This window comes from Simochromis diagramma, unplaced genomic scaffold, assembly GCF_900408965.1.
Source record: "Simochromis diagramma unplaced genomic scaffold, fSimDia1.1 OVJJ01000618.1, whole genome shotgun sequence".
NCBI classification, from domain to species: domain Eukaryota; kingdom Metazoa; phylum Chordata; class Actinopteri; order Cichliformes; family Cichlidae; genus Simochromis; species Simochromis diagramma.
In genome coordinates, this window is record NW_024387423.1 from 1,137,668 (window position 1) to 1,162,124 (window position 24,457).

Here is a 24,457-nt window from a genome sequence, read left to right on the forward strand (position 1 = left end):
GGCAAAGGTCACTGTTCCTATACATTAGGAGCAACTTTCTTTTTTTCTCCTTATCAGACTTAATGAGCAGGGATGTTCTCTGCTGCTCAGAGTGCTGGCCTAATTAAGCACATTAACACTTTTGACCATATGTTGACATGAGCACCACATCACAGGGGACGGGACAAGGTTTAACATTTTCTCACACTAAATCCAAACCACTGATCACAAGTCAAAAACCCAGAGCGTGGACTCTAGCTTGCACAGTAGGACAACACGTATGATGGTCCATATATCATCACTGGCTTTCTCAAGCCTGTTTTTTAAAAAAAATCAGTTGCTAATTGAAACATAGCTACTAATCTTTAGAAGAATTTGTTATTCATGCTTTATTTATTTGAGGGGACTTTTCTGAACAGGGATTTGAGTTTATTTCATTGTTTAATCTAGGACAACAACACACACGGATGACTAATGAGGGTGATTATTGTTGAACATCAGTGTCTCGATCGACCGCAGTTCACTGTTGTCATCATGCAGAGACAATACGCAGCTGACAGCTATGTAGACAACCTGTCTGTCTGTGGTGATGACCGCACAATCACTTAAGTCTGGATTACTTTACATGCTTCAAAAGTAATTCTAGTGCTTTATGTGTGCTTGTGCTTGTGCAGCAATCTAATCACGCTAGTTAATTGTACATACTTGCCTCGGCTTGATTTTGTAACAGTCAGTCCTCATGCAGCTTCTCTCAGTTTGTTCTTTAGGATAGATATCAGTTTGTTACTTATTTTAATTTTTTAGTCAGTTTATTATAATCTCTTTCTTTAAAACTTTAGATTCCGTCACAGATCCTGTGTGGTGGCTGTAGCTCAGGACGCAGAGTGGGTTTTCTACCGATCGGAAGGTTGGTGGTTGAATAGGTGAATGAGGCATGTTGTATAAAGCGCTGTGAGTGATCTGGGAGAAGCGCTATATGAGAATCAGTCCATGTAAAAGTTAATTTAATGAACATTATAACGACTACTGTGTATTTTATTTCTTTACAGAGGGCTTCAGGGCCTACCGTGGACTTCTTTAGAGTGAAAACGTTTTCCGTGGTACTCTGTTCCAGAGAGCCTGAAAATAAAATCAAACTGAAGCAAAATGAATAAAATTTCAAGTGGGATTGATTACTCAAGAAGACCATATTTTAGGAGTCGATGGAACAGCAGAAACACTTATCCCTTTTGGACTGCACAATGGTATTAGAAAGTGATGCATCTTTTAACTCATAAACAATGTGAGTATAGGCAGCAGTGATACGCTGAAGTGCTTTTTCCTATCAACTCCAACAAAGGCACAAATAATAGCAAAGTTTTATTTTGCTCTTTTAGAAGTTTGCTTATTGGTTCAAAACTTAGAATATTATCGAATGCTAATAAACGGGAAACCTGACTGGTCTCTACACTGAGCCTATAGCTACACACAAATTCCTCTTACTTTAATGAATGTAGCTTGTATGTAAATGTCTGTATGTACCCAATCTCCATTTTAACACATGGGCCAATCAGATCAAACGTTTGTACAATCATCAACTTGCATTCAACAGTTATTAATATCTATATCTTTTTAAAATAAATTTCTTTTAAATCCCAATTCTATATTTGGTTCATTATGTTTCCTTTTAAGTCTCACATTCATGTACATGTAACTTAATGGTCACCCGAATTTGTATCTACATGATAATTTTATTCCAAGTCCCTACTAAATATGGAATGAAGAATCTGAAAAAGTGTCAGAGGCCTGGTGAATGTTTGCAGAATGGATACTATAACAATATGTATCCAAAATAATGAAATGGGTTGACAAAATCATCTTTAAGCTAGGCAAGGCTAATTAGCTTCCTCCCAAACTAGCTAAGAGTTAGCTAGCTCTTCTTACCATAAGTCACAAAACATAATATAGAGTAATTACCAGCATCTAGTATTAGCAAAAACTAATAATAACGATAAATTTAAATAACATCTATTGGTAACAATAGCTAACATTAACAAGCAAGGTTCATTACCTTCCACTTTCTGACTGAATGCTAGAGAGCCTTGCTTGCTAAGCTATTTAGCAGCTTCTTCAAAGGTTATTTTTAATTATTGCTGGAAACAAATATTGTAACAATGGGACTTTTTTAATGTTTGACTTTAAGCTGAAATTGTAAACATTTTCAGTAAGTCTCATATACACAAGACTATTATTCTAGCATTTTTATTGACTGTATTTTCTACAGTCATTGGTCAAAACCCATAGCCATGTGTCTTGGAACCTCACTATTACATCCTGTCATTTGAATTACAACACTGACTAGCATGCTTTTTGTCGCAAAGATAATTTTGATGTAACAAATATGCCAGTACCACAACCACAACAAGAATCCTTTTTATGAAAAGGGAAGGAAAGATGGAAGGAAGCACAAGGAGATGAGGTACAGATGCCACTTTCCCTGAGGCTCTACTCATACCATATCACACAGCTAACACATCCTATATGATGACTCATTCTGTTTCCCATTACCTTCTCACGACCCCAGTAATGATACAGTATGTTTGCCCTGTAACAAATACCTCACAGGGACTGAGGCGGCGTGTGTGAATATGTATGCTCACGGTGGAAGGCTACATTTACACACTTGCACACAAACTCGCAGGTTGTTCCCAGCAGTCTGAAGCATACGACTCATCTTACAAACATAAACAGGGCTTCTTTACCTCAAGCAAACATAATCTTTAAAACGCGCATCTCCCCCTGCTCGCTCACTCGCTCTGACACACATATACATTCACAGTGTCTATCCAAAGAGTGTCATTAGACTCCTACCAACTCTAGCCAGTCTTTGCCCATAACAAAGGTTCAGAGATGTGTTATTAGTGATAATGTGTACCTACATAGAGAAATTCCCACAGTGATCTTATATCTGCAGGCTACGGCATCACTGAGTGTATCTATAGATGTTTATACGGTTATTTTTCGAGCCGTTTCTGCTTTGTGAGATAACACGCCGCACAACGCAGTCTAAAGGAAGAATATGAGATTGAAGAGTGCAAAGTACACAGGAAGACATACAATTATAGATAGGTATGAGGTGACGCAACCCCAGAAGTCTGCTTTTAAGGGCACACCATAAAATACTGTATAACACATCATCTGCAGGAGCAAAGATGAATTCTAGGGGAGGTGGGAGCTCAGGTCACTGGCTTTCATCTAGTCTAGAAATTACTTTATGTGAGCAGATTTTCAGCCCTTTCCTAGTAATAATCACAGCTAAATGCATCTCCTGTTTTCAAGCCAATCACTCCTGTAATTTAAGTCTTATCAGGAGCTGCGTGCTTGTATCTTAATGCCATTAAAAATAGTTTCTGTTTGTAACATGCTCACGGATGTACTGACAATTAGGACTGGATTACTCAGACAAAGAATAAATACAAATACATATTGTCTTGTAAGCTCTGAAGTGAAAAAATAAAGAAAGAAATAAGATTACATCACCTGGGACTGCAGAGACACTTTATATCCTCCCATCTCCACCTGGAATGTCAGCCAGTCCTAATGGGGCTTAAGTGCTTTGCTGAATGTTTCTCAAACTATGAATGCAGAAAATCAATTTAACATGTTTTTTGGAATATGAAGTATATATGAAAATACATCAACAAGCTAATACTGGCTAGTATTCTTTGATCTGCCTGGACAGGTTGATGTTATGTGTAAATGTGTAGTTGCAGAGTTCTTTCAACACAAAGTAACTGTTACTCTTGTTTACTTTTACTTTCTTACAGTCATTATGTTGGACTCACTGCTACTAATTCTGATGAGACTGAAACTACGTGCACACACATCAGCACTGATAACTTTGTATTTTTCATTAGTTTAAAGATTTATTTTTGAATTTTTGTTTTCTTTTATGTCAGTTTTTGAAGAAAGTTTGCCTGTTTACTTTTTTTACCGCATTAACATTTTTTTTATCATACTGTGTTACAATTTAGCGAGCTGGAAACTATCCTACTGACTTAAGCTATTTGTTATATGTTTAATTTTATTTTGAACTGCTGTAATAAAGACATTTCCCACCTTTTGCATAAATAAAGCATATCTGATCGTCTTATCTTATGTTCTAAGTTTCAGTTTTACATCAGACTTGCTCTGTCATCAAATGCTTGCTTATAGAGGACTGTCGGATCTTCCTCTTTCTTACTGCAGGATCTTTACCTTATGATATAAAGCACCTGAAGATGATTGTCGTTGGGTTTATATTGTCAGATTCTTTCGACGGCACAAGTCTGATCAGGCATCAATAAAAGTTGATCCGTTTTTATAGATAACACATTATAAATTGTGGTGTCGAGCTGACTGATTTTGTGGTTTACACAACCATCACACCATAATCAGACTCCTGCAAGGCAGCCCCCCCACTGAGGACCCCATTTGTGTGAAAATTGACTGGCTGCCAGACTGGCCTCTAAGCCTGCTCGATAGGGTTATCTATGTATTTTAAATTCACTGATATGCATGATTGCAACATCCCCCTGGTGTCTGATCTTTATCTGCTGCCTGTGCATCCCCCGTTAGTCTCCATCCTCTCTGTGCAGACGCAGGAACATACACATTTGCACACGAGCCACTTTGATTTATGGCCGCCTGGAAACATCTTAACACAGTCTGCTGGCCCGGTGTCACTGCCTCATCACCAGTAATGGAAGACAAACGTGTCAAATGCTATTCAAACTCCACATTACGTGACACAGTTTCACTTCCTCATCAGCATTACTCGGCTTCCATCAGTCGCGTATCTCTCAAATAAGGATAGATTAACATGCGCATCAACAGGATACTACAAAAATCCAATCATATGACTCCTTACTCCCTGCTGACGCCTCCCTCGGGAAAGTTAAAATCCTTCCTCAAGTAAACATCAGAATAATGAGCTACTTCTAATGTGCACTTAGTTCTGTGTGAATGATTAAAGTGCCATCTCAGAGGCAAGAATTTGAGCACCTGATTACCTAATTATAATGTTTAACACATATTCACAACTTCTTTATTTTTTTTCTCATCAGTTTTAATTGCAATTGGGTTTTTTTCTTAAGTCTAACTTGAAGCTTTTACACTGAGTGTGATGTTCTGATGCGTATTTCACTTGATTATGATTTGTCGCGCACAGAAACCACAACACAATCCCTTTGTCTTCCCTGCTAGCTCGAGCTTAAAGGGTAACATTGAGTTGTGGTAAGAGAGACAAATCAGAGGACAGGGGCTGCTTAAATGTAGAATTTTCCTCTTCAGTCTGTGGCACTGAGCGGAAGCTGCTATATGGGGGTCTGGTTGGCTGATAAATGAAAACAAATGTATTTTAGATGTCAGGCAGCAGAAGAGCAGCGCAGAACAGGAGGACACAGGAAAACGCCTCAGTGCATGCTGCTCCAAGACACAAACACGCACTCAAAAGCGCGACCGCATTGCCTTTGGTACACATAATGCATATGCATTTGCACACATGTATGGACAAGCATTTCCACGAAATGTATTCACAGTGAGGTGCATGCACATACACACACGCACACACACACAAGCGCACGGTAAGCTATTTATACAAACAAGCCAATCCGGCTCAGACAGGGTGAACTGCAGCGGTATAAAAGATGGGGCTATGGAGACAGGATAGGATAAACACTAACAACAGAATAGAGAGAGGCTGCTGAAAATCTCATTAACTGTAAATTGAAAAACAGACTAAAAATGTCTTCCAGAGCAATAGCCGAGGCGGCTGCGTCGCTTTTTCATCTTCTCCACAACTTTCACGAGTCGATACACCCCCACTTTCACTCTCTCTCCTTCGCTCTCTCTCGCACACAAACATATATTCTCAGAGTGAGCTTGTTATAGTTTTATCCTCCTTGAGTTTTATACCTTTGGAGTGGAGGATGTTTATTAGACAGACGGGTCATTTTTTTTTTTGCTAGTGAGTGTAGCACAAAAATCTCCTCTGCTGCACGCACGCATCCACAGCAGGCCTCATTGTTCTCTTGATACATTGATTTTTAAATGTGCAAATAAGTGAGTTGGTAACCAAACAGCGACATTAGAAGCAGCTATTAGGGTAATTAGCAACGACCCATTTATGCCACATCTCTCTAAACACACACTGAACCCTTACCATGTGAGTTTCTACAAACTTCCACTATGAAGCGTAGCTCAGATGTAAATAATATAATTCACTGATCACCTATCACTGTGCAGCTCACACTGCTTGGTTAGGTTACATTCATATATGAGGGCTGTGGGGTTATTTTACTAAGACTGTGCCAGTCAACACTGTCTTAGTAACCTAAGTTGCTACCCTCACAGCTGAAATCATTTTATCTTGGTATGCACTGACACTGAGTGGCTGATGTTTGTTTCAGAATTTTTCAAACACTTAGGTGTTTGTCTATTCTATTGTCTGGCTTTGGATTGCTAACTGATAGCCTCAGAATGCAAGAGACAAACATTGTCAGTTAGATGTACAGTGGGTTTCCAAGACAGGCGAGTGAATTCCTTGAATTCAGGAGCGACGATATCATGTAGTGACAGGGAAGAGATCCACCTGGCATCTCATTTACAATCACCAGGCTGTGAGTTGCATTATTTGGACACCCTGCAACCTTTTAGTTGTCCTTACATTGGCATTCTTTCTACACTAAAAAAAGATCAAAAATACGCACAGCTGGAAAAGGGAGGAGTGTCCGGTCCTGTTTATGAGTGAGCTGTTCCCCCAAGCAGCGGAGCTGGAGTATCTTGGGGTCTTGTTAATGACTGAGAAGAGATTGGAGCAGGAGACTCATGCACAGATTAGTGCAGCGTCAGCATTGCTGAGGATCCTGAAAGAAAGAAAGATCGACATTGCGATCCTCAGCTATGGCCACAAGCACTGGGTATTGACGAAGAACATGAGATCATAGACACAAATGGCGACAAAGAGGATCTTCCAAAGGTTGGCTGGGCTGTCCCTTAGAGACAGGGGAGAAGTCTGATCACTCAGGAGGTGTTTACTCCCTGGTGAGTTGTTCTGGGTATCTCCTACCAGGAGCAGGCTATGGAGTAGACCCAGGACATGCTGGGTAGATAATATGTCTTGGCTGGTTTAAGCAGTATCCAGGACGCTCTATTAAAGAAGTGCTTATGGCATCCAACACTAGTAATGACCTTTGCAGGCCATGAAGAGAAACACGATTGCCCATGTTTCTGTAAAGAGTAGAAGGAGCACCCTCAGAAGCACCAAAAATGCTTACTCTGTCAGGCATTTGGTTTTATTGAAGCATCTGGGAACTTCACTGTTCCCAAGCTGTTCCTGTGACTAATCTGCCGAAATCACCTTTTTTAATAAAAATGACGTGGTTAACTGATTAATTTCATGTAAATAAGAAGTTTTACGTTGTTCTTATGTCTTGTGTTGCAGATAGCTGCCCCTCCCTGAGTCTGGTTTCTTCCTGTTGAAAGGGCGTTTCTCACTCCCACTTTCGCCAAGTGCTTGCTCACAGGAGGTCGTCCAAATGCTGGGGTTTTGCGGCATTATTGTAGGATCTTTCCTTTATAACATAAAGCGTCTTTAGGTGACTATTGTTGTGATATGAGGCTATAGAAATGAATAGATATGAATTGAACTGAATTATATAAATAAGAACCTAAAATTTCAAGTTTATGGATTTCACAACATGGTTTTAAAAAGATTTTTCTATTATAAAAGCAGAGGTAACAATACAATATATATATAATTTAATATAATGAATACATTCAGTCCCTGCCCTTGATAACGTATTTTTAGCCTGGCACAGCCTCGCATGTTATCTTTGACTCTGCTATGCAGCTGAGGGCTCCTGATGTGAAATAAAGGTGTGATTCATTAAAGTGCGATGTATAAGGAGAGCAAATCTTTCTGTTAGTGTATCAGCCAATTCAAGCCTCAATATCTCCACTTTATTGAGGCCGTTTCATCAAGTTCTACACTATAGATTCACTTTGTTGGAGTCTGGTATGTTAATAATTTTACATATTCACTTGATTACACTTGTTTCTCCCCCAAACAGCTTAATGTGTCCAGTATGAACTTGTTGAATTTTCTCTCAGTCAGTCTAAATTACCTTGAAAAGACTTTAAACAAATTTAAGCGATCTAAAGCCTGCATGGATCGAGTCCTTTGATCCAGATATTTTTTTCTCAATAATATAAATATTATGCCTCAACATTTTTGCTTGATATTTGCAGCGATTTGAACATAGCCAAAGATCTGCATCAACTTCAACAATTCCCAAGTTGTGCAAAGCCACTTTTCTTTTTCCTCAGGAAAAATCATGAAAATCCATCTTTTCACACTTTTAAAATAATCCTACAGACAAACAAACCTAACAAGTGACACAACCTGGCAATGAGTACTGGTGCTTGGGTAGGACCACCTGTCAGTCAGGGGTTCAGAGTGCAGCCTCTGAACTGGTCCTCATAAAGTTGGAAGTCCACTGAGGTGTGCTGCATGTCAGCCGTGCACAAACTGCAGCACTCAGGCGAGGCATCAGGAGACGGCTGTGTGCTCAAAGTCTGCCAGAAGCAGATCTGTCAATCAGCCCTGCCTTTCTCTGTCTCTGAGGTGACCCCTGTAACCCCCTCCTCCTTATCCATCTACTGTCCCCCCTCAGCAACTTTACACACACACACTCACACATTATATTTTCTCTGTGGGCATTTGCTATTCTCCATCCTTTCTCCACCTTTCCTCCTTTTCATTCAGCACCTCATCTGTCACACGCTGACCGCGAATCTCATTTCTTTTTTCCTCACTTTCTCTCCCTCATTCTTGTTGTTCCCCTCTCCTTTCTCTCCCTGTCTCTTGCTGGCTGACTTTAGTATTCACAGCCTCTCTTGCTCATTTGACTTCTCCTCTCTCACTCTATTAATTTCCTTTCGGGCGCCCCCTTTTTCTCTCACCTACTGTTTCTCTCTGTGTCTCTCTCGCTCGCCGAGGTGGTCTAGATGGTAGATGAGTCACTGCAGCTTTTGCCACTCCGCAAATGATTTATCTGCCCACAACGAAGCAGGGACGGGAATGATGGAGGTGTGCGTATGTGCGTGTGGAAGTTGGGAGAACGGGGTGGGGGCATTAAAGAAAAATGAGTGAAAGATGAAGGGAGAGGAGCGAGGATAGAAGGTGTAAGGGGAGGCCGGGGGAGAGGCAGAGCCAGCCCGCTGGCATCATACGCGTTCGGCTGGAGGAAAACAGAGGCTGTTGACTGTCAGGAAAAATGCTCCTGAAGAATATTTAATTCATCAAAGAAGCCTCGATGTTTCCAGAGGAATGTTCGAAACACACATCAGACCTCATTTTCCACCATTTTGATTTTGCTTTCTCTCTACCTGGCACCTGTGGCTAGGCTTTGTCTGCGTTTTCTTCACTTTTTAAGAGGATGTGTCGTTGTCAAAGCGACCAACTTTCACCAGAGCTCCGCATATCAAACATCTGCTGTTACTAATGTCTTTGTAACAGCAGTAGTGTTTAAAGTAGGAGGGCGAGAGGGGGGAACAGAAAGGAAGAGGAGGGGAGACAGTTTAAGAAAGAAAATGAAATAAGAGAAGAGTTAAAAAAAGGGGAAAGGAAGGATGAGAGGAGCAGCCCGCCCGGCCAGACGCACCAGATGTCACCCAGGAAACCTAAGCAAAGAGACGGGAAAAGGCGGGATGGAAGAAGGGAGGGTTTGATGATGGAGGGAAGGAGGGCTTGATGGATAGAGGCGGGATGGGTGGGCAGAAGGGAGGGAGAGGAGTGTTTGATGTAGGGAAGAGGGGAGAGTGTGATGAAGGGATGCAGAGGGAGGAAAGGAGAGGATGCTGAGAGAAGCAGCCAGGAGGGAATTTATGGCAATCATTACACTTGATGGACTCACTGAAGCTGCACTTCATACACACTGTCTGGCTCCTGTTTGTGTCTGTGCTTGTGTGTATGTGTGTAAATATGATGCTTCCTGCCATGCACAGAAATATATATATACACACACATATATATATACACATATATGTATACACATATATATATACATATATATATATACACACACTTACACACACTGTCTGGTTGAGCGTTTCTGTGTTCTCTTTAGCAAGTTAACATTTACGAAAGAGGGAGCAGACACATGGAGAGACGATGGGGAGGGAGAGGTTAGGGGAACAGGGAAGGTAGTCTGAGTTTCTCTGTAATTTTCTGCATGGCCTCCTGTTACAACACGGTGTCCCTTTCTTTATGGCACTGTATTTTTATGTATTTTCTACCCGCCATTTCCTTTGTTTTTTAAAAATTCTTCTCTCCTCATTTTCCTCACAGACAAAAGAAATCGCATCGCAGAAGCCATCCTGTGCAGCTATCATAGCTTCCTGTCATTCTTGTCCTGTCTAGGCCACCATATGGTAAATTTGTCTGTCTACGTGGGCTCGTCTTCCTAGCAAAAGCAACTGACACCACTTTGGATAATAAGGTAATCACACAAAAAGGTGATCATGTTTCTAGCTTCTCAAGTGTGCTGATTTATATCATTGTCATTACATAAATGTTGACTGGACAAAACAGGAAGCTAGCTTTGTGTTTGGGATCTGTCTTCTTATATTATACAATTAATAAAGTCTTTAATTAGAACTTATGTGTCATTGAGAATGATTTGTTTTAGTTTGATGTTAAGTGTGTAAAAAAAAAAGAATAAAATGGATGTCTGAAAATAATCTCTACAAGCAGGTGGAGGCCAGTCATTGAGCATTATGGAACATTTCTCAGCTAAATGTTTCATCTGGAGTTGGTGGAGACCAAAAACAAAGGAGAGGAAGTACTGGACTTACATTGGTAAAAAAAATAAAAAATCATGCTAATGCTTTTGCTACTCTAAGAGACCGAAACTGTCGACTGCCTTCTTTATCATTCCATGATTACAAAAAGCTGTAATCAGTATAAATAAATTCTTATCACTAGTAAACACAGGCATTGCTACATCAACAACTGAAATCTTCCTAGACTACTCGGGCCAGTTTAGACTAACAATGATCTTTAACGACAAGAACATATGGTTCTAAAGCTTCTAAACTGTGCTCTATAAGGACGAGTATCAAAGAGCTGTGCCAGTTTCAGACAGGTCAGTACCAACCTGCTGATAAGCAACTTTGTGTTTATGCAAATTTAATCAATTTAAACTTTGATGGAAGACAAATGGTTTCATATTTCCAGTATAATGACAAAATTGTCAATTTCAGGCAGTTACATTTGTTAGATAATGACACAGTTATGCACAAAGTCAGCGGTTTGGTACCGGGCCGCGAGAGTTGAGGCTCAGGTGTGAAATTTATGATTTTCAGGGTTTTTATCGGTAACTCGGTTTCCCTGGGTCTTTTCCCGCGTTGTAGTTGTGTGTCTTATTTTGATATAGCGACCAGAGAGCATTAAGGGGCAGAGAGGAGGATGTTACTCTCAATGTTGTTGGTGCATTTCAGGAGGACGGTGCTAATAAAGTTACACAATTACACAGTGAACTAACGTTTATTATTATATTTACAAAATACCACAGTTTTTGTCTTGGTCGTATCATTTTATTTGCTTGTATTTAGCCGCGACACCTTAAAGGCTGGTCCAAAATATTGTCTGACATTAAATCGGTCCGTGGCACAAAAAAATTTGGGGGGCGCTGCACTAAGTCATAAAGAGAGAACAGGGTGTAGACTGTTCAACGGTATGGGCTGGCTTTGCTGTATTTGCAGTTAAATATTACATGTTTATGAAAACGTTTTTGGGCGCAGGTAGTACAGTAAAAGCACTGGGAGTGAACAAAAGCAATAAAGATTTCAGCCACAAATAGCTAAAAACTGTTGTGTTGCTTAGAGATGAAGGCTTGTTAGTGTGAGCGAGACCTTTCTCTTTATAAAACATGCAGCATGTAGCCATATACGTGCATGTTCAAGATTAGTATGTGTCCTGATCTTTAATGTTTCCAGTCTTATTTTAGCATCCAAAGCACTTTCATTATAAAAGTAATTTTCTCTATTACATAATCAAAGGGGAAAAAACTAGAAAAACACTGTTAATAATGATTAATTGCAACTCTAAAAATACTGATCTTCTATTAACCTTCTTTTGGATCTGCACTGTCAAAAACACAGAAATCTGTTGTGTCCATGGAAACTGAACAGGATATGCAACAATACAAACACACTTTCCTCCACAAAAAGAAGACGGACAGTATAAAACAGCTCCAGAGTGTTCAGTTTTAGCCTCCGTTTATATATCACCATAATGCTCATGTTCTTTTTACTAAGGGCAGAGGATTTTCCTGTGAGAATGCTGCAGGTAAGCTATTCACCCAACCAGCCAGCCTCCCATTCAGCATGCCTGCCAGTCACCCAGACAGCCATCCTGTCCAACACCCAGCCAACCAGACGCTATGTATCCCAGAGCAGCAGTTGCCCAGCGGTGCTCGGGTGACAGCGCTCAGATTTAAAACCTAGCAGCGGCATTTTGTTTCTGCCCCGCTGACTCTTCCTATAACCTAACCGGGCTTTATCAGCCTAACACAGACTGCAGCAAGCTGGATACAGCAAGCGGGTAAAGAGAGGGAGCGCAGAGGGGTGACGCAAATAAAAAAAGAAAACAATCCATGAGAGTGGATGTGCAGGAAATGGGAGCAGAAAGGAGCAGATGAGCAGAAGGTAGACGAGGAGAGCAGAGGGGGGTGTAATGGAGCAACTGGGGAGCTCTTTCACACTTCACTGTGGTTTTGCCCTGCCAATGACCCTGTCATCAGTGTGTGCATATGTTTGTGTGTTTGTGTGTGCGTCACTGCTTCCGACAGGTGTCCGATATTGAATCCTGCTACCTGACACACTGTTGTCTGCCAGAGACACAACTGATTCAGCCCCCTACACACACGCACACACAAAAACACGCAGCACGCAGCACGGCTTTAGATCAGAGATGGTTTCATCCCTGGGTGGGCGAGATGAAAAATGACTTTGCCTCCTGAGGATGAGTCTACATTTGACTGAGTCTAGTTTATTCAACAGTGTGGTGGAGTACGAGGGTGTGATCTGTGTTTAAGTGAACTAAAAGTCACCTTCAGTAGGGTCTTTTTTTTTGTTCTATTTAATTGCTATTGATCTGCAAGGACAGCAACGCTCCCTAGATTTTTACAGCAGATCAAAGATCCTTGAGCTAAACCTAGAAAAACATGACTGGAGGAGAAATTCTCAGCCTTTCCTGATAAATTCAATTAACCTGAGAATTGAGTTAAACATTCATGAACATTTTCCTCAGATCTGGCATTGAGCATCTGGTTCATGGCTATCTGAGCGGTTCTGCAACATTTTCCTACAATATGGCTGTAGTTTCATTTGTTACATTAACAATTAAGGCAAGCATAAGTCGAGCTCACTCGCTCAAATCAGGACTCAATGGTATTTAAGAATGTATTTTCACAAAATAATGGCAAAACTGCTTTTATTTCTACTGTGCAAAAAAACAAGAAGATGATGGTAAAGTACAAACCGCACCCAGGACAGAAACCATTTAGTGGCTGCAAAATTCATCTCCAAATATCTACACAGACAGCATGCTAACAAAAAGCTAGCAGGCTTGTAGCATTGCAGCCACCACTTCTATGATACAATCTACTGTGGTGATTGCTGTCAAGTGTTTATTGGGTTGGTTTTTGCTTTGACGTAGGCTTTGATTAACACTTGTGTAACAGACTGTAGACAAAGTTTTATAAGTTAGCTAATAATTATGTAACAATGTATCTCAGGTCATGTTACAAAGTAAAACAAAAGTTTAGTCAGGGGAGTGTAACAAATTAACTTCTCTGGAGACTAACTAACATGATGAAATACGTTCTTAACGGACAAGTACTGCATAATACTTTTTTGTTGGTAATGACCATCTTTTGTTGTTCTCTTCATTTGAACTTTATTCATGTGTCTGTTAAATGTTTGGGTTTTTTTTTTTCCTCACTCCCTGTTTTATTTAGATTATCATCTCCTGTGTCTAGTTTTACCTCTCTCCTCCTGTCTCACTGTCTTGATTGCTCACAGTTATGTCTCATTACCCTCCTGTTTCCACTTCCTTGATTACCTTCTCATGTGTATAGAGTCCTGCCCTTCCCCTCAGTCTCTGTCTTGGCTGTCTTTGCATCCATTTACTTCCTCGTGTGCCTGTAGTTTAGTCAGCTTGCCTTAGTTTAAAGTTGTATTAGTTTGAACTCTGAAATTAAAGGGTTGTTTTTGTTTACTTTTGCTTGTGTATGCAAGAAAAAGTCCCTTTTGTGTAAAATCCAAAGTGTGTGTGCGTGCATATATATAGTTTTTCCACATAGGTCAGCTGGTACTAATATATCCCATCCAGCCTGGGGCTGCCTTGGGGTTCCCCCCAGAGGAGCTGAAAAGATTGCCGGGGACAGGAATACCAGAACCTCATTATGTCTGCTGGCAATACATTAAAACTGCGTATAAGCAGTTGGATGGAAATTATACCGGTGAAGTACCTCTGATTATCAGATGAGACAGGAAGAGAGAAAAAAAACAGAAACAATGTCAAAATAAAGCTAAATGAGCAGTGAAATATGATGCTTACCTTATTCCTGAATTCTAACCTTTCTCCTCCTATTCCGCCTCATTCCTTGCCATGTTTTCATACTTGCATCCACCTCTGCTTTCTTCATTTTCTCCACCACCGCCTCTCAGTCTTTCTCTGCTCCCCACCTTCCTCTTGCCTTTCAAAGCTTCACTCTGCAGTACTGTCTGGATGCTCTCCTCCTCTTCTGGACTCCCAGCCAAATATTTTCTCTGCTGAACAGCTAACGCATCCTGCTCTGATTCAGACGAGCCTCACTGACCTCGCCGAACCTTTCACCTCACCTTTCACCTCACCTCAACCTCCTTGTTCATTTTTCACCTCTTACGTTAAAAAATAAAATAAAAATCTCTTTCTCTTCATGGATCTAAAAACTTCCAAAGGGCCCCTTTAAAGGGTGCTCAGTGACTCAGATTTTTTGAGTTCATTAAAGACTACCTTGCGTGAGAGTGTGTGTTTGTATGTAACCTCCAAAACACTAACGGAGCGTAACAAAGCACTAGGTTCCACTGACCTTTCCAGTGAGTGCTGTGGTGTGTGTGTGTGCAGCCATGCAGAGATGGAAAGCTGCATGACCTCTAAACGCGCACAGACACAGACACACAAACACACTGGTGTCCCTACTTAAATCCCAGTTCTCATTCATGATGGACAGCTGAATCATAGGCTTTGGTCTCAGTATCTGTTTTTCTCTGAACTATGGTATTAAAATGTTTAATATAGCCTTGGGCTCGCAGCAATAGCTTTGATCCTCAGTGAGGTTTGTCAGAGAGCATTTGGATGCTAGCGTGCATAGTTGTTAAAATAAAAGTCGTTCTTGATAAATAAATGATCTTGTAACATCTGCCTATTGATGCTGTCTACAAGTTCTTCTGTAAATCTCATTTTTTGCATTCTTTTCCAACCTCTCCCTAACAATCCTGTGGTCTCACATCAAGGGACTTGAGAACAGGACTTGGCTCAAATCAGTAGCCAAGCCCTGGAAAACCTCTTCTACCCACAACTCAACTTGACGGCTGCCGCCTTCTGAGCAACTGAATAAATCAGCTTTTTAAAAACGATAATGGTTAGGACAGAGGAATACTCTGAAGCAATCTCCGCAGGCGAGCTGATCTGCTCCTTCCCGCATGGAAATGCATCGCATTTATGAAAGATAACCATACAGCACAAGAGGAGAGAAGGTTTGCTATCACACTTTCAGTTTCCTTCTCTAGAAGTTATTCACATCGACTGCAGGCAGGTTCAAGTGTAGATCTGATAGGCCCAGACAGGAAGCTGGAGCACAGAGATGCTTTTACCAATCAGTGTCATCATGAGACACGCACACACAGATACACCCAGACGCACACACGGAGACAGCCTACATACAGTAATCCTGTACGTGTGTGTGTGTGTGTGTGTGTGTGTGAGTAGTGGAAAGATTTTTGCTGCTCTAGGTTTTGCAGCCTGGTGTTATCAGAGTTGTCAGGCAGGCAGATCTGCAGCACAGGAGAACGTGGCTGGGGTAGAAAGCAGACACACTTTTAGGGTGAGTTTGTGTGTGTGTGTGTGTGTGTGTGTGTGTGTGTGTGTGTGTGTGTGTGTGTGTGTGTGTGTGTGTGTGTGTGTGTGTGTGTGTGTTCTGTTAAGATACAATAAAGAACTCTTTAAAAGGATGTTGTGCATTTTTTCAGCCATTGCATTTGAAAACAGGTTCTGTTTGTGCCCTTGCAATTAGCACAAATCAGTCTTGAAATCAAACCATCAGTGGCATTACAATAACCAGGGCTATAGCAGGCAATGTTTGCCAGTTAAGTACTGCAAAGCTAAAATGCAATGCACTAATGCTTGGTTAACACATTCAAACCACCAATTCTACTAATACTGGTACAGCTGAAGCTAATGGGAGTGTCATCCATCGATCCATCGTCTACCACTTATCTGGGTTCAGGTTGCATGGGCAAGTTCAGCCACCCCCGACTACATCATCAGAGAGGAGTCATTCCCAAGATAGCTGAGAGAAACAATCTTTCCTCTAATCTGAACACTTATTTATGCAGCAAGGTTTCATAAATGCAGTGAAATTTTGCAAATCTATCTGTGCAACTGTAGATTTAAAGTGGTAGTGTTGCAATATCAAGAAGCATATTTTTAAATATTCATGTTTGGGTGGTTGAGGTGTTGTGTGCACCCATCTAATTCAAAACCTGTGTCCCCAGCTGGCTCCAGCTCTTCAGACACACAAGCTAAATTGTGATATGTTAAAATGCACCATGTGCTACGAAAGGCACTGAAGGTTTCCTGCTGTTTAAGTTACATTTAGATTATGCCACCTGTAAAAGGTCACATCTGCACACACCAAACAATGAGCCACCTGACTGAACAGAAACAGGAAGTGCTTTCCAATCCGCATCAAGACTGCCCAACAGGACTTCCACCATTTGTTTGTTCCACCAGAGGATGCCTGGGAACAAGTTTCTTAGTGGACTGTCCCTGTCATTCTGCCGAATTTCACTGGAATCACACAGCAGGGACCGTAAACTTTGTAGGAAATCTTCAAATGCTGTTTCCTCCTATACAACATGAGATAGCTGCAAACGGCCACCTGCTACCAGTTGTTCTAATGGGAGATTTCCTTTTCTTTGTTTCTCTGTATGAAGTATTGTTAAAGTTTATTCCAAACTACTGTATTGTTCATGAATGCAGCTTTTGATGCTCTGTGGGCAATGCAGCTTCTCCATTCTAGAAAACAAAGACTTGCAAAAAAACATGGATACTTGGCCAAGAGTATGATTTCAGAATCTCATCCTTAAACACAACCCGAAGAGGGAGAAAAAAGCAGTCACGTGTAAACAGCCATAGATGGAAACAAGTACTGAGAGAATGTTTTCAAAGGCAGATTAAAACCAAGTGCAGTTGCGGATTATCATGCAAATTAATATAAAGAAGGGTATACGGCATTTCCATTTCATGGTTGACCATATGTACTGAACTTGAGCTTTAGTAAACACAGCTTAATCACTTGGAATGATTAAGTTTGGGACCAGAAAGAGAAGAAACACATACCTTGGAAAACAGCGGTATTAATGGGTCACTGCCGTCCAAAGCAAACTCAAGAAGAAGAAAACTTTGGAAGTAAAGCATAGTGGATATCTGGATACTGCAAATACAGTGGGGCAAAAAAGTATTTAGTCAGCCACCGATTGTGCAAGTTCCCCCACTTAAAATGATGACAGAGGTCAGTAATTTGCACCAGAGGTACACTTCAACTGTGAGAGACAGAATGTGAAAAAAAAATCCATGAATTCACATGGTAGGATTTGTAAAGAATTTATTCGTAAATTAGGGTGGAAAATAAGTATTTGGTCACCTCAAACAAGGAAAATCTCTGGCTCTCACAGACCTGTAACGTCTTCTGTAAGAAGCTTTTCTGTCCCCCACTCGTTACCTGTATGAATGGAACCTGTTTGAACTCATCATCTGTATAAAAGACACCTGTCCACAGCCTCAAACAGTCAGACTCCAAACTCCGCCATGGCCAAGACCAAAGAGCTTTCGAAGGACACCAGGAAAAGTATTGTAGACCTGCACCAGACTGGGAAGAGTGAATCTACAATAGGCAAGCAGCTTGGTGTGAAAAAATCAACTGTGGGAGCAATCATCAGAAAATGGAAGACATACAAGACCACTGATAATCTCCCTCGATCTGGGGCTCCACGCTAGATCTCATCCCGTGGGGTCAAAATGATCATGAGAACGGTGAGCAAAGATCCCAGAACCACACGGGGGGACCTGGTGAATGACCTGCAGAGAGCTGGGACCAAAGTAACAAAGGTCACCATCAGTAACACACTACAACGGCAGGGAATCAAATCCCGCAGTGCCAGACGTGTTCCGCTGCTGAAGCCAGTGCATGTCCAGGTCCCGTCTGAAGTTTGCCAGAGAGCACATGGATGATACAGCAGAGGATTGGGAGAATGTCATGTGGTCAGATGAAACCAAAGTAGAACTTTTTGGTATAAACTCAACTCGTCAGTGTTTGGAGGAAGACGAATACTGAGTTGCATCCCAAGAACACCATACCTACTGTGAAGCATGGGGGTGGAAACATCATGCTATGGGGCTGCTTTTTCTGCCAAGGGGACAGGACAACTGATCCGTGTTAAGGACAGAATGAATGGGGCCATGTATCGTGAGATTTTGAGCCAAAACCTCCTTCCATCAGTGAGAACTTTGAAGATGAAACGAGGCTGGGTCTTCCAACATGACAATGATCCAAAACACACCGCCCGGGCAACAAAGGAGTGGCTCCGTAAGAAGCATTTGAAAGTCCTGGAGTGGCCTAGCCAGTCTCCAGACCTCAACCCCATAGAAAATCTGTGGCGGGAGTTGAAAGTCCGTGTTGCTCGGCGACAGCCCCAAAACATCACTGCTCTCGAGAAGATCTGCATGGAGGAATGGGCCAAAATACCAGCTACTGTGTGTGCAAACCTGGTAAAGACCTATAGTAAACGTTTGACCTCTGTTATTGCCAACAAAGGTTATGTTACAAAGTATTGAGTTGTATTTTTGTTATTGACCAAATACTTATTTTCCACCCTAATTTACGAATAAATTCTTTACAAATCCTACCATGTGGATTCATGGATTTTTTTTTTCACATTCTGTCTCTCACAGTTGAAGTGTACCTCTGGTGCAAATTACTGACCTCTGTCATCATTTTAGGTGGGGGAACTTGCACAATCGGTGGCTGACTAAATACTTTTTTGCCCCACTGTAAGAGTGAATGAAGATACAAAATTACACCAAAGGACTTTGCAGCACTTTTCTAACAAAGATGCGACCCTGTAGACTGCCTTAGAGAGCCACAAAAAAACCGTACAGACTAGAGTGAGTTGGACAAAAAGGTTAGTTTTCCATCCCAAATGCTGTGCAGACAAAGGGATGTTCGCAGACAGACCCTAATTTTGATGGTTCCTAGTTAATTTACTAGATAAATTAACTGTCCATATCTAATCTACAGATTTTAGACTTAGCTGCTTTCATCTATATGCCACAGTGTGTACCTCTTGAACATTTCTAGGTCTCTAAAATTCAGTCTAGCACGTTGTTTTCATCTAGTTAAGTACAATATACTTTATTAGGAAAAAGAAGCACATGGGGTGGGCTGTGTATGATGCCCTGCAGCTATACCATTATTAAAAGCATCGCAGACCGTTTAAGCTATGACACTTCATATGCATTCAGTCCCACTGCATTAAAGTCTTCCAGTTGCCTGGAAAACAGACATGGAGGCTTTCCACATGCATTCAGTCCCAGGTGCGCTCCGACAATGCGGTGCATGAGGAAGGCATGGAGCGCAGCCTGAAGGAGAGATTCTAACAGAAAGAATGAAACTGATTAGTTCTCTTGGGCGGGGGCCAAACAGCTATTTTACTTCTGGCGATCTCAAGGGCTGAACTCTTGTTTCCAGCCTTTGTGTGTTTAACAGAATCAGAAAGAGCGATGAATGGTCTATTTAACAAAACCTCCCTGATGAGAAAAGGTGAAACCACAAGAATGTGAAAGAACGCAGTTCGTGGATGTTATCCACATGACCTTGGAGAGTTCATACCAATTCTCTCCTTGAGAGATGGAAACTTCCAAAACTAATTTAAGCTTAGTGAATGAGAACATTTAGTAACTAACGGAGACACTGATCCAGACAGAATACTAAAATGAGAATCGTTTTAAAACATAGCAATGAACAGAGCACATGTCACCTAACTAACAGCCACAGAGAGAGACACGATGATGCACAAAGATGTAGCTTGTGGTGCTCAGGATTAGGAAGGGCTCACAGTGGTTGTGAGATGAAGACAGATATTGTTCTAAATGTAAGTTAGCAGTTGCCAAAATCGAGGAAAAACTGGTGGTTGCCTAGTTATTGCACTGAGTCTTTTCGCATTCAGCGACTGACTTTAAGGACCAGACAAAATTTAAATGTTCACTGGTTCCAACCTCTGGGTGACCACAATCGCCTTCAATCAGAAGGCGCCTGCACAGGTCACCTGGTGGGATACAATCGTCCTGGAATCGTCACTGTCAACTCATCATGCGTGTTCACAGTTCATTCAGTCGATTATGTTCAATTCATCCAACCTATTAATAAATCCATGAGTTCTGCATTTGGGTGCCCTTTCTCCATTCTCCACACACGTGACTGTGACACAATCTCCAAACAGTCACCGTCCAACTCAGACCAACTCCAATCACACTTAGATTGGCAAAGGTCTTATCTTATATAAACACCAAGCACATATGTCATTTAAATCAAAGTTAAATGACGGTCTTGCAGCAAGTACGTCACTATTTTTGGAGGAATTTCTGTTTCGGATCTATGAGGTTCTGGCTGGACTGCAATTGATTTAGGCATCAACAGATGTGTTTTGTGCTGGTTTTTAACAGCCACTTGCTACACTATTATGCTGCTCATGCTGTGGTCTCCAACCTGTGTTTCCCCTAGTGTAACTGTATAATTAGTGAGTAGTAGAAATAAGGAGATGTGCTGCTATCATAGACTTTAATTTAAAGATGGACATAACCACCATCAAATGATTTTTTTTGAGCCAGAAGTGACCATATCTGTACAACAGGGTGGAGTGCTAAGTTATTAGCTAAGGCTAGGAAACTTTGTTATACCTGGCTTGGATATATAAATATTCGTTAAATAGTCCAAGTTCATATTAGTAAGTAGAAGAATCAGGTAATTGCATAAAAAAGCTCAAAGAGTCCCAAATACCACATATACAGCAGAGAAGCCACTTCTCATTTTGACCTGCCAGATGATATGCAAATTCTTTTAAAAACCAAAAACACAAAGCAAATTGTTATGTACTTGAGTGGCCCCATACGTGGGTTTCCAACCACCTATTTTATGCACATTTGTGATTTGTTAAATAAATAAATAAAAACAAAGACCCTAATTGTAATGCCATCATTTCTTTCTTTTTTCCCTACTTTTTTAAAAGCAGAATTGGATGGAAATTAATGTAATGGGTATGTTTGAATACATCTGCTCCAGATTGGTCCATTTGGATGAAAGCCCAACTGCTAAAAATACAAAAGGTGACCCACGTCAGTATACAAAATTAGCTGATGTTCCAACAGCGATTAGCTCCAGTACATACATGCTATTATGGGCATACAAATAGCACTAGCTGAAAAGCACACGTGCAGCTGTGACTCACGAGTTTAACTACTTTGTTGGTTTCAAACTTAGCTCATCAACTCGGACTAAACTGCGGATGATTTTTTTTGGCTTGTTTTCATTTAAATAAACAGATATCGCTAAACCAAGAGTAGTTTTGTGTCATTCATTTGTGGTAATCTGCAATCTGAACATTTGTTTATGAATGAAACTTGATTTTGTTGTTACTGGTTGATTCTTTTATGCCACTAAATTTTCAAATAGTAAAAAATGCATTCTAAAAGATCTAATAACGCCTGTTTCTTAAATTAATTACATTCTAATACTTACAATTCTTAATTTTCGAGAAACCACTATAGAATAGAATCAAATAGAACAGAATAGCCCTTTATCGTCATTGTACATCTACAACGAAATTTGGCAGCATGCTGTGAGCCCATCAAGTGTTTTCTCAGTGCTGTCTGTGCGCGGGGAGAGAGCAGAGAGAGGAACTGCCTGCACTAATAACACCAACCATCTGTTGGACACCAAAGAGAACTCTGTCTCCCCACCTACCTCCTCCTTTGTGTCTTTCTCTCACTGACACTGTTTATCTTCCAATCTCTAGCCCTCTCCCACTATATCTAATAACTCGGTCTGTTTTCTCACTGTGTGGTTTTTTCTTTCTTTTCCCTCCTTCTACTTTCCCCTTGTCTATTCAGTCTATTTTCTTACCATCCACTCTCTCTTAGTCTTTTCAGAGCGAGCCAGAGAACAGGGAGGGTCTGCATTTGGGAAAGAAGACAGAAAAAAATAAAATAAAACAGGAATGTGGCGGCGTTTCCTAGTTTACATGCATGGACAAACATGGACATCTGAAAAGCTGATCATGGCATCAGCTCTGTATTATTTGTATTATTTGGACTGTGTGTGTTTCTATGCATGTGTGAACTATGTTGTGTTTTGCCTGCTGCGCACACCTGACAACCCAGGCACGCCCACTACAATAATACATCCAATATGCAATATACTGAGGTTGCATTTGAGTAGGTGAATATATGTAAGTGTGTGCATGTACAAGTAAACCACTACTGAGGGTTTGATTGCCGACTGATAGTAACTCCTGTCAACTTCGCCAAAAGAGAAGAGAACAAGGATAACAATGACTAAATTCAACCTGGCGTCTGTTCTCTTCCAGGTCTTTCTGTTGTTCTGTGGGTTTACAGCCAATACAAGTGAGAGCAGCTATGAAAAGGATGAAGAGTGGAAAGGCAATTGGTCCAGATGGCACACCTGTGGAGGTATGGAGATGTCTAGGAGAGAAAGCAGTAAGCAGAGGACTTTTTGACCAGACTGTGATTTTTGGTAAGTGAGAGGATCCCAGAGGAATGAAGGAGACGTGCACTTGTATGGATTTTCAAGAACAAGGGTGATGTGCTGAGCTGTAGTAACTACAGAGGGATAAAGCTGACAAGTCATACCATGAAGATATGAGAAAGAGTTGTTGAAGAGGTGAGGATTAGTGGGGAGCAGTATGGGTTTTAAGATTTACATGATGGTTTTGAGATGGTTGCATGAACAAAAAAAGAGGTGGAGGCGCAGAGTTGAAGATGCTAAGCTTTTATTGGTCACCGGAATGGACTAGATCAGAAATGAGTATATTAGAGGGAAAAGGTCAGGTTGATTGGTTTGGAGACAACAACTTCCTTCAAGAAGTCTGGAGAACTATTTCCGAGGACTACTTAAAGAACGCTGCCTCAGAGTGTTCAAACTGTGTTAATAAAGAAAGGTGGTCATAGCAAACGTCTTACATGGCATATTCATACCGTTCTTTATTTCATACTGACTTTTTAAGAAATCTATTTAACCTCCTAGGACCTGGCGTCCACATATGTGGACATCACATTTTGGGATGTCTAGACCAAAATAATACATTTTGCTCCACAAGGGCCTAATATCCAGTTACGAGGACATTATACTGCCACTGTTCTACTGAAATTTAAAACGAATGTCCTCCTATGTGGATCTCATTTCTCTCAGAAACAAAAATCAGGTAAAAAAAAAAATCTGGAAATTCTTTGTTTTTACATTCATCAGGTCCCAACGTGCCCAAATATCAAAGAGAAATTAAAAATGCATGCCATGAAAGAGTTCGGGTCTTAGGAGGTTAATATTCAAAATTAAAGATGGCTTGTGAACATCACTATGAATTCACTACATGTTAGATGTCAGTGTCAATTCTATTAACGATGTATGTCTTACACTGCCCCCATGCTATCCACACTACCTTACTAAGAGCTGGATATATGGTACTCCAATAGGCTGTGGGTGCAGTGAAACAGCAATATCATTCATTTTTATTTTTTATTTCAAATTAAAGTGAAGTTGAAACAATGAAACAATTTTCAATCACCATGTGTTGACAGTATAACATTATTTTACAAGCTATAACTATGAGTGAGTGGAGGAAATTAATAGGTCGTTTACAGATGGCCGTAGACACTCACTGTACCTCTCTCTCCTGACCTCCTCCATATATAATGACAATGATTGGAACCAAAAAATTCAAATTTGGATTCATCCCTCTATTTCCAGGCCAGTTCTTGTGTAACTTGGCGTACCTCAGCCTTTTTTTCCTTGCTTTCCTGCTTTAGGAACCTTCTTGACAGCGACACTGGCCATTAGGC

At 40.9% G+C, this 24,457-nt stretch overlaps 1 protein-coding gene across 2 annotated transcripts in view; it reads right to left on the reverse strand.

Moving 5' to 3' along the window:
* LOC120722304 (low-density lipoprotein receptor class A domain-containing protein 4-like) overlaps nt 1-24,457 on the reverse strand; it is a 246,493-nt gene that overhangs the window by 175,376 nt on the left and 46,660 nt on the right. The window contains exon 2 of one of the 2 annotated variants that reach the window (XM_040013253.1): nt 6,708-6,863. The exons of the other annotated variant lie outside the window; for it this stretch is intronic. The gene's annotated coding sequence lies outside the window, so the exon portion shown is untranslated. The remainder of the gene's footprint in view (nt 1-6,707; nt 6,864-24,457) is intronic. 2 annotated transcript variants of the gene reach the window in all.